The sequence below is a fragment of the Lygodium microphyllum genome, chromosome 10 (assembly GCF_053477565.2).
Source record: "Lygodium microphyllum isolate KBCC chromosome 10, Lygodium_microphyllum_v1.1.10, whole genome shotgun sequence".
Classification (NCBI taxonomy): domain Eukaryota; kingdom Viridiplantae; phylum Streptophyta; class Polypodiopsida; order Schizaeales; family Lygodiaceae; genus Lygodium; species Lygodium microphyllum.
In genome coordinates this window covers 44,837,238-44,844,897 of record NC_141144.1, presented here as the reverse complement: position 1 = coordinate 44,844,897, position 7,660 = coordinate 44,837,238, and positions in this window count along the sequence as shown.

The following is a 7,660-nucleotide window of genomic DNA, read 5'->3' as shown; positions in this document are numbered from 1 at the left end:
TTCCCCATATTGTTGCATCTGCCTTACTCCCCATGCATATTGTCCACAGATTAGTAGCATCCTACATAGATAATCCAGTACTTACTTCATGCTCACGAAATACCCAACAAACCAGTTTCCTCTTCAAATTGTAGCAATGCACTAGTGGTATCACCAAGAAACTGACGCTTCCTCTTAATTATGTCAATATAATCATCATGAAATTCTCACTTAGCAATGCCAAAAACCTCTCCCAAGGTGAATTCCACCCGACTATTTAAGATCCGTTCTTCAAGAACCTTCTTAAGATCTGTGGCTGTCTCAATGTCAAACTGCAACTTATATCCTAGCTGCTTGCCCTTCTTTTTTCCCTCTTGTTTGTTATCCTATTTTTGCTCTTGACTGACCTCTTCCATAACATGCTTGGGAGGTGGCTGATTTGTAGCTTTAGGTCAATCCACACCTCTTCTTGTCACTCTTTTAGATGTCCCTGCATTATCTTCATCTTGTTTTCATTTCTCTTCCACAATTACATCCGTGTTTTGTAACTTTGCTAAGTATGCATACACTAAATATGCATCTACCAGTGATTCCCAACCAGTTATGTCACAAATGTCTTGCCCTGCATGAGACATTTCACTATCAGTGACCTTTCTCTTTTCAGTTGCATGTAAAGCATGTGTCCATATTTCAGCTTTTGATTCAACCATCACTTGGCTATTCATTCTATCCAACTGTAGACCAAAAGTAGAAGCATGTATCACTGCAAAAGCATTTCGAATAGCCAAGTCTTCCAACAACTTCTCCATACCTCCCTTTCCAAAATTCAAAGCAAGAGGCAATCTCATTTCTTATGCATGGATCTTTCCATCTTTCCAAAAGATGAGTTGTCATGCCAAGGCCTCCTGATAGGTAGCACAATCTTTTCTCTCATGTTGCAAACTATCACACCACATATTTCTTTTTCCTGGCTTAGGGGTTGTTGCCCGTCCCCTTTCCTCGTGTCCTTTTTCATCCAATTTTGCAATCTTCAATTGAAGATCCTGCATGCCTTTGACCAATTTATCTAAGACATCTTCCCTAATAGAGGGAACGATAGTAGGTACATTCATAGGGTTAGTCACAAAAGTAGGTGGCTTACTGGATACTTCAACTGTTCCGCCCATAATAGTGGGCAAGCTAGAGACATGCAATCTTTCTCTTCTTCTATGTTTTTTCATAAGTGCAATAATAGCTTCCTTGGCATGTCTCCGCTTTGTTTTCAAACCTATCTCTATAGTCTGATCCTCTAGCAAATCATCAAGCTTCTCTTGAAGCTCAGGATCAGCTGCCTATAGAAGCAATTCAATTTTTTGGCTTGCAAGAGCTTGTTGTTCTGCAAGATCTAATTGCTCAAATCGACTTTCAAACTCTCTTAACAATTCTATAGCCACAAGTCCCTTATTGGATTGTAAAACCCACTCCTGAAAAGTCCAAACTAGTATACTCATCCCCTTTTTTACATGATTGGGCATCTTGCCAAGGTCCTCTTTCTCCATTCCCTTCTAGTTGCCTTATCCCTTCACCCATGTCTGTTAAGACCTTACAACTTGTGCAAGAGGGATCCTAGCACTCTTATCAAATGAATTACATTGCACCCCACACTTTCCTTGGGAGACCTCTCGAAGGTTCTCCCTCATCCTTGAGAGAGCCTTGCTAGAATATTTGGTGCTTTTCCACATTCTTTCTTAGCACCTTCCTGGGATATTCGGTGGTCTCCTTCGTCCTTGAGAGCACCTTGCTAGAATCTTCAGTGGTCTCCCATGTTTTTTCTGAGCTTGCCTTCTCCTCCACTTTTCCTACTGGGCAGAATGAGCTTCTTCATTCACTTTTTGACTTAGACTTCCTCGATCTTTCTCTGCTTTCTCTTGGATGTGTGATTCTTGTCCATGACATGTCTTGTAACATTGTAACATGGACTATCACCTATGGGATAGGTACACAGTATAATCTTTCAAGTGGAGCCTCATGCTCCCATCAAGCTAGCTAGCATTTCATGGTTGATGCTCTAGTGGCCCAGGATACGCCTATTGTGTAGGATTAGCCTATTTGGAGATGCTCTACTAGAGCTAGATGTCAGCCCTCAGCACTTTATGCCCTCCATGGATTGTGTTATGGTGACAAATGCAGGTGATCCTTTCTCTTATGATGAGGCCATGCACAAAGATGATAGTCACTTGTGGGATAGGGCTATGCAGTTGGAGTTTGACTCCTTATAGACTTACCATATGTGGTATTCAATTCCTTTGCCTAGTGGAAAGAAGGCACTGCCTTGCAAGTGGGTATACAATTTGAAAAGTATCCCTGGATGCCCCAAGCTTGCTTATAAGGCCAGATTGGTAGCATGAACATATTGTTGACCTTGATGAAGTCTTTTCTACTGTGGTCAAAATGACAACCCTACGCTTGGTACTAGTATTGGTTGCTCACCTAGATTTTTTAGATGGATGTAAAGACAGCTTTTCTACATGAGACTTGCGTGATGAGATTTATATGAAATAGCCTAAGGGGTTTGAGTAAAAAGGCTAGGAACACCTAGCGTACAAGTTGAGAAAGTGCCTTTATGGCCTTAAGCAAGTACCTAGGGAATGGTACCAAAAGTTTAATACTTTGCTTTTCATAGAGGTTGCACAACTTCTTTCAAACTATGCACCACTCTCAATGTCTATCACATTAAAATAACTTGATTTTGAGAGAACCAACATAATGATAGAGTATGCATGCCCATCCATCTCATCCCTAACATCTCTTTCCATGCCTTCTAGCTTTACACTTTCTAATCTAGTTCGCTTAACTTACTTCTTTTGCAATAAGACATTGCATCGAGACATTGTAGATCTATTCCTTCCAATATAAAATGTTTGTGCAATACAACTTCACAATATTAAACAATCCAGCTTTTGAAGAGAATATGATGAAGCCATAAACTACTACAATAGATGCAAACCAAGAAGCAATCAAAATAGTATTAAATGCACAACCAAAAAGATCAACAAATTACAAAATCAACTACTCATCGTACTGGCTAACCAATGGCAAAAGCAATACCAAAATAGTTGAAGCACTCTTCAATGCATACCAAACCTTTTGTACTTTTTTTCTACAATTTTTTTATTATTTATCTCAAGCAAAACAATCTCCAAAACACCTATATGCTCTTTTTATATTGTGAAAGTAATTTTGGCTTATTTAACATTACTCCAAAGGTTAACAGAGAGAATTTTTTATCAAAATAATGGCCCTATAGCCTGTTGGAACGATAAAAAGCGGAGGAAAACATCTTCAATTGTTTGTTTCCTAAAAATGCATTGATTTAAACAATCTACAAAAAATATTGCAATAGCACATTGCTAAACACAAGAGCCCATGGACATCACAATCATTACAAAGAATCAACTCTATCTCTCTTTTTTCTTCTTGTTGTCTCTCATAAGAAAACAAGCAAGCCTTGTGCTTGAGAAACAAGTAAGCCCCTACTAAGTTGACCCCCTACTTGTTAGAAATGCGGGATCTAGAGCATGACATAACCGGAAGCTATGGAGGATGGAAGGAGAAGTGTAGACTCATGATGGAATGGACACTGTTTGTTACACAAGTGAATTAGGTTCCAAGATTGAGACTTGGACTCATAAACACAATCTTGTGTATGTGGACAATGACATTGACACTTTACTGAAATGAAAAGAGTACTATCATTGCATTAAGAAATGAAGCAAGTACAATGCTTTATAGGAAAGTAGGAAATTGCAGTAGGCACCATTGTGCATATGGGATAAGTTAGCCTGCATATCCTTGACCCTGAGACTCCATACAAAGAGGCTGTTTGAGTGTGATTGCTGATTCTCAACACCCCTCCTCAATCACAACTAGGAAAGGCACAAAGTGTGTAGAGGCTGTAATGAGAACCACCTGCAAAGTGTGGGTATACCACAGACATGGCAAAACACCAGAGGCTGTCGCAGAAAAAGCTAAGTGTGGGTACCATAAACATGGTGGACATCCAGAGGCTGTAACAGGGGCCTCACAAAGTGTACAGGGACTGTAATGCCAAGTTACATAAGGAGTTTACATAGCTTATGGCAGGAAGCATTAGGGAAAGGAAATACAAGGCTTTTTTTAAAACAGTCTATCAGAATTATGAGAGTACAAGGACTGATGAGTCTTGTCCTTCCGATCCTGGTGATCTTCATCTTCTTCTTCCTTTGCTTCATTTTCTTCTTCTTCTTTGACTGCAACTAGATAGGCCTTTTGGGATCTCTTTCTTGCATGGCAGAACTTCTCGGTGTGTCCGGTCCTTTTGCAGAAGTCACAAAAGAGCTGATCTTTCTTGCCTTTGTACCTGTTGCCAACATATAATGCATGCTCATCTCTAGAGGTACTTGGTTCTTCTTTAGTTTTTAGCTTCTTTTCTTCTTCTAACAGTGATGCCTGGATATCAACAAGTTCAGGATTTGGCATGTTGATTAAAGTTGTTGATACGTTATTATATTCAGGAGGCAAGCTCTTAAGTAGAACACCGATGCAAACATCTTCATCCATTTTAATGTTTATTCGTGCAAGTTGGGTTAGGAGTCCTTCCATGTAATTGAGATGTGTGGCAAGTGATGTGCTGGACTTCATTTCAAGCCTGAAGAATTCAATTAGGAGACCATACTTTGATGATTTAGATTGTGCACCGAACAGGGTGTCAAGTTTTTTCCATGTATCCTGTGAGGTCTCACAGTTATCCACGTGATGGATATAACTGTCATCTAGCTCCAATTTGATAATGGCCTGGGCTCTGTCATCATTCTTTTGCCAAGTAGTTGCAAGGTCCGCGTCCCGCGGTTTCTTCTCTTTGCCATTTGTGATGGCCCAGAGACCCTTCTTCATCAGGATGAGCTTGATTCGGGTTTGCCAAGTGTGGAATCCGACTCCTTTGAATCGAGCATTTGGCGAGTCTTTGCCCATGTTAGATTTACGGGAACAGTAGCAAATCAACTTCAGACTTTATTAGATTTGAGCAACAGAAGAATTGATTGAGAGACACAAGTGCTAAAAAGCACTAACTTAGTGTCAATGAATACCAAATCTGCAAAAGTCTTTTACTCCAAGTGATCTTCCCCTTCTTGATTTGATGCTGATGCCTTCAGATCTGAGTGACAGTACTTTAACGAACTTCAGAGAGTATTGCTCAGTGATTAAAATCACTGTTGATAACTTCAGTGAGAGAAACAATGAAAAATGTCAAGATTTTGAAGCTTTTGGCTATGGTGGAATTAGGGTTTCTGAGACAGGGGCCTGGTTTTTTGCTGATTGCAGGAGCTACAATACTTTTTACATATCTAGGAAGCTTATGTCATGGGCTACCAAAGCCCCATGGAGATCATCAACATCGTGATCAGTATGCAGCGCGCAGGTGCCGCAAACAGAATCGGCGCAGATCTGGACAGCGAGGTCAAATTTGAGCAATGCTGGAGCTGTAGATCATCAATGTTGGTGTTTAAAGTGACAGGAAGCTGCGCCCTGAGCCAAGGAACATTTCTCCAGAAGAAATCGTGTTGAAATTCTACCTGGTTGAAGAGTTATGGAAGCTCCAAGCAAGGTAGGTCCTGTCTGGCTATGGCAGACACAGAACAGAGATTGGGGATTTTCACAATGCTGAGCTCCAGATGGTCCAATGTCCTAGATTGATGTGATACAGGGAAGCTTTATGAGTTGGGGAATACTTTTCCAGAAGGAAGCTCCAAGAGATTTGACCTGTGGAGTGAGATAGAAGCAGTTCAATCTGACAGGGTGCTCCTGGCTATGGCTGCCATGGAAGCTTCAGTGAGAGTAAAGTTGAGAAAAGAAGTCATACACTGACACTGAGCTGGATGGAGGTTCAGAAGAATCAAGAGAGGCTGGAGAAGCAATGCCATGCCCAACTGGGCTCTGATACCATGTTAGAAATGCGGGATCTAGAGCATGACATAACCGGAAGCTATGGAGGATGGAAGGAGAAGTGTAGACTCATGATGGAATGGACACTGTTTGTTACACAAGTGAATTAGGTTCCAAGATTGAGACTTGGACTCATAAACACAATCTTGTGTATGTGGACAATGACATTGGCACTTTACTGAAATGAAAAGAGTACTATCATTGCATTAAGAAAGGAAGCAAGTACAATGCTTTATAGGAAAGTAGGAAACTGCAGTAGGCACCATTGTGCATATGGGATAAGTTAGCCTGCATATCCTTGACCCTGAGACTCCATACAAAGAGGCTGTTTGAGTGTGATTGCTGATTCTCAACACTACTTTCTAGAGTTAGCTACCTTGATGCTTAAGTAGCCTTGTGCTAAAATACATCAATACATGATCCAAATCCTTTGACAATAAATATAAAAAGCACCAGCTTTGCCTTATTTCCAGCCATTATTGGTTGTTTGAACACCTCAAAATTGTGGTATGGAAGCCTCTAAACTAGGCTTCAATGGCTCCTCTTATCAAAGTACCTATTTGACTTTAATCAAGGATTTCAATTGTAAGATTTGTCTCTCTTTCAAATCCAGATCGTAAGCACCAATGTTGCAATGAAGGTTCTTCAAACTTGCAATAAGCCTTGGCTCCTTATGCTCCTCACTCCAACCATGAGCTCCACAAACTCCTCACTAATAACAATTGAGAGGAAGCAATGGTTGTGCCATGAAGGAAACTGTGACAAAGAAAGATAGGAGAGAGAAGACTTAGGAGGAGAGAGAAAGATTGTAAGAAGAGAAAGAAGGAATAAGTGAGAGAAACACAAGAAGAAGACAAAGAAACACAAGAAAATGATAGAGAAGGTAGCCATGAAAGTTGGAGCAGAGAGATGAAGCAAGAAAGTGACTTGTAATAATATTCAATTGGTGTGGCAGCTAAGATGCGGTGGCTTTATGGGACTCACCAGTTATCCTTGCAACCTGCTATAATCCTCTTCATCATTTGAGAACAGCAATTTGATGGTGGCTAGCACATGCATCCAATCCTGCTCGTCCTTAGGGAAGGGGATATACTTCGTTAGTGGTTTGTAAGAGTTCTTGGCTTTTGAATCTCCCTTCAAGATAGAGGAGATGGCATCTAAGTTGACTAGCATGTTCTTCCAAGTATCCATCTTGACTCTCACTATCTCCGTCGATATGTTACCTAGGAATATAAGACCATTACCCCAATCTTTGATTACTCGTGTGTCTCGCATCCAGGGTTGGACTAACAAAATATCATAGTCTACTCCCTTCTATGAAATTCACTGAGAACTGGACACCTACTATTTTCAAGGGCCAGTCCTTCAATACTCCGAATGGTTTATTTTGCATGCCATTAGCCAATGTGACATTACACCTAGCTATCTTACCGACAGGTTATCCCAAGCCTGCATGACTGCATGGCTAAGCATACAAACTCCTGCTTCTATGTCTATGATCCCATTTCCTGTGACATCTCCTAATCCTACTACTAGTAGGATTGTGTGCATGTCTGTGCCCTCCCAGAAAGCATTCATATGCAAGGACTTAGGCACAAAGTTTAGTGCTAGGCTAGATATCTGAATGGTTGCATCGTGTTCATGCAAGTCGGCTCTGCTCTCGACTCATTAGATCCCTCTACCCACTGCTTTAACTCTTGTCATAATGAGGGACTTTGCC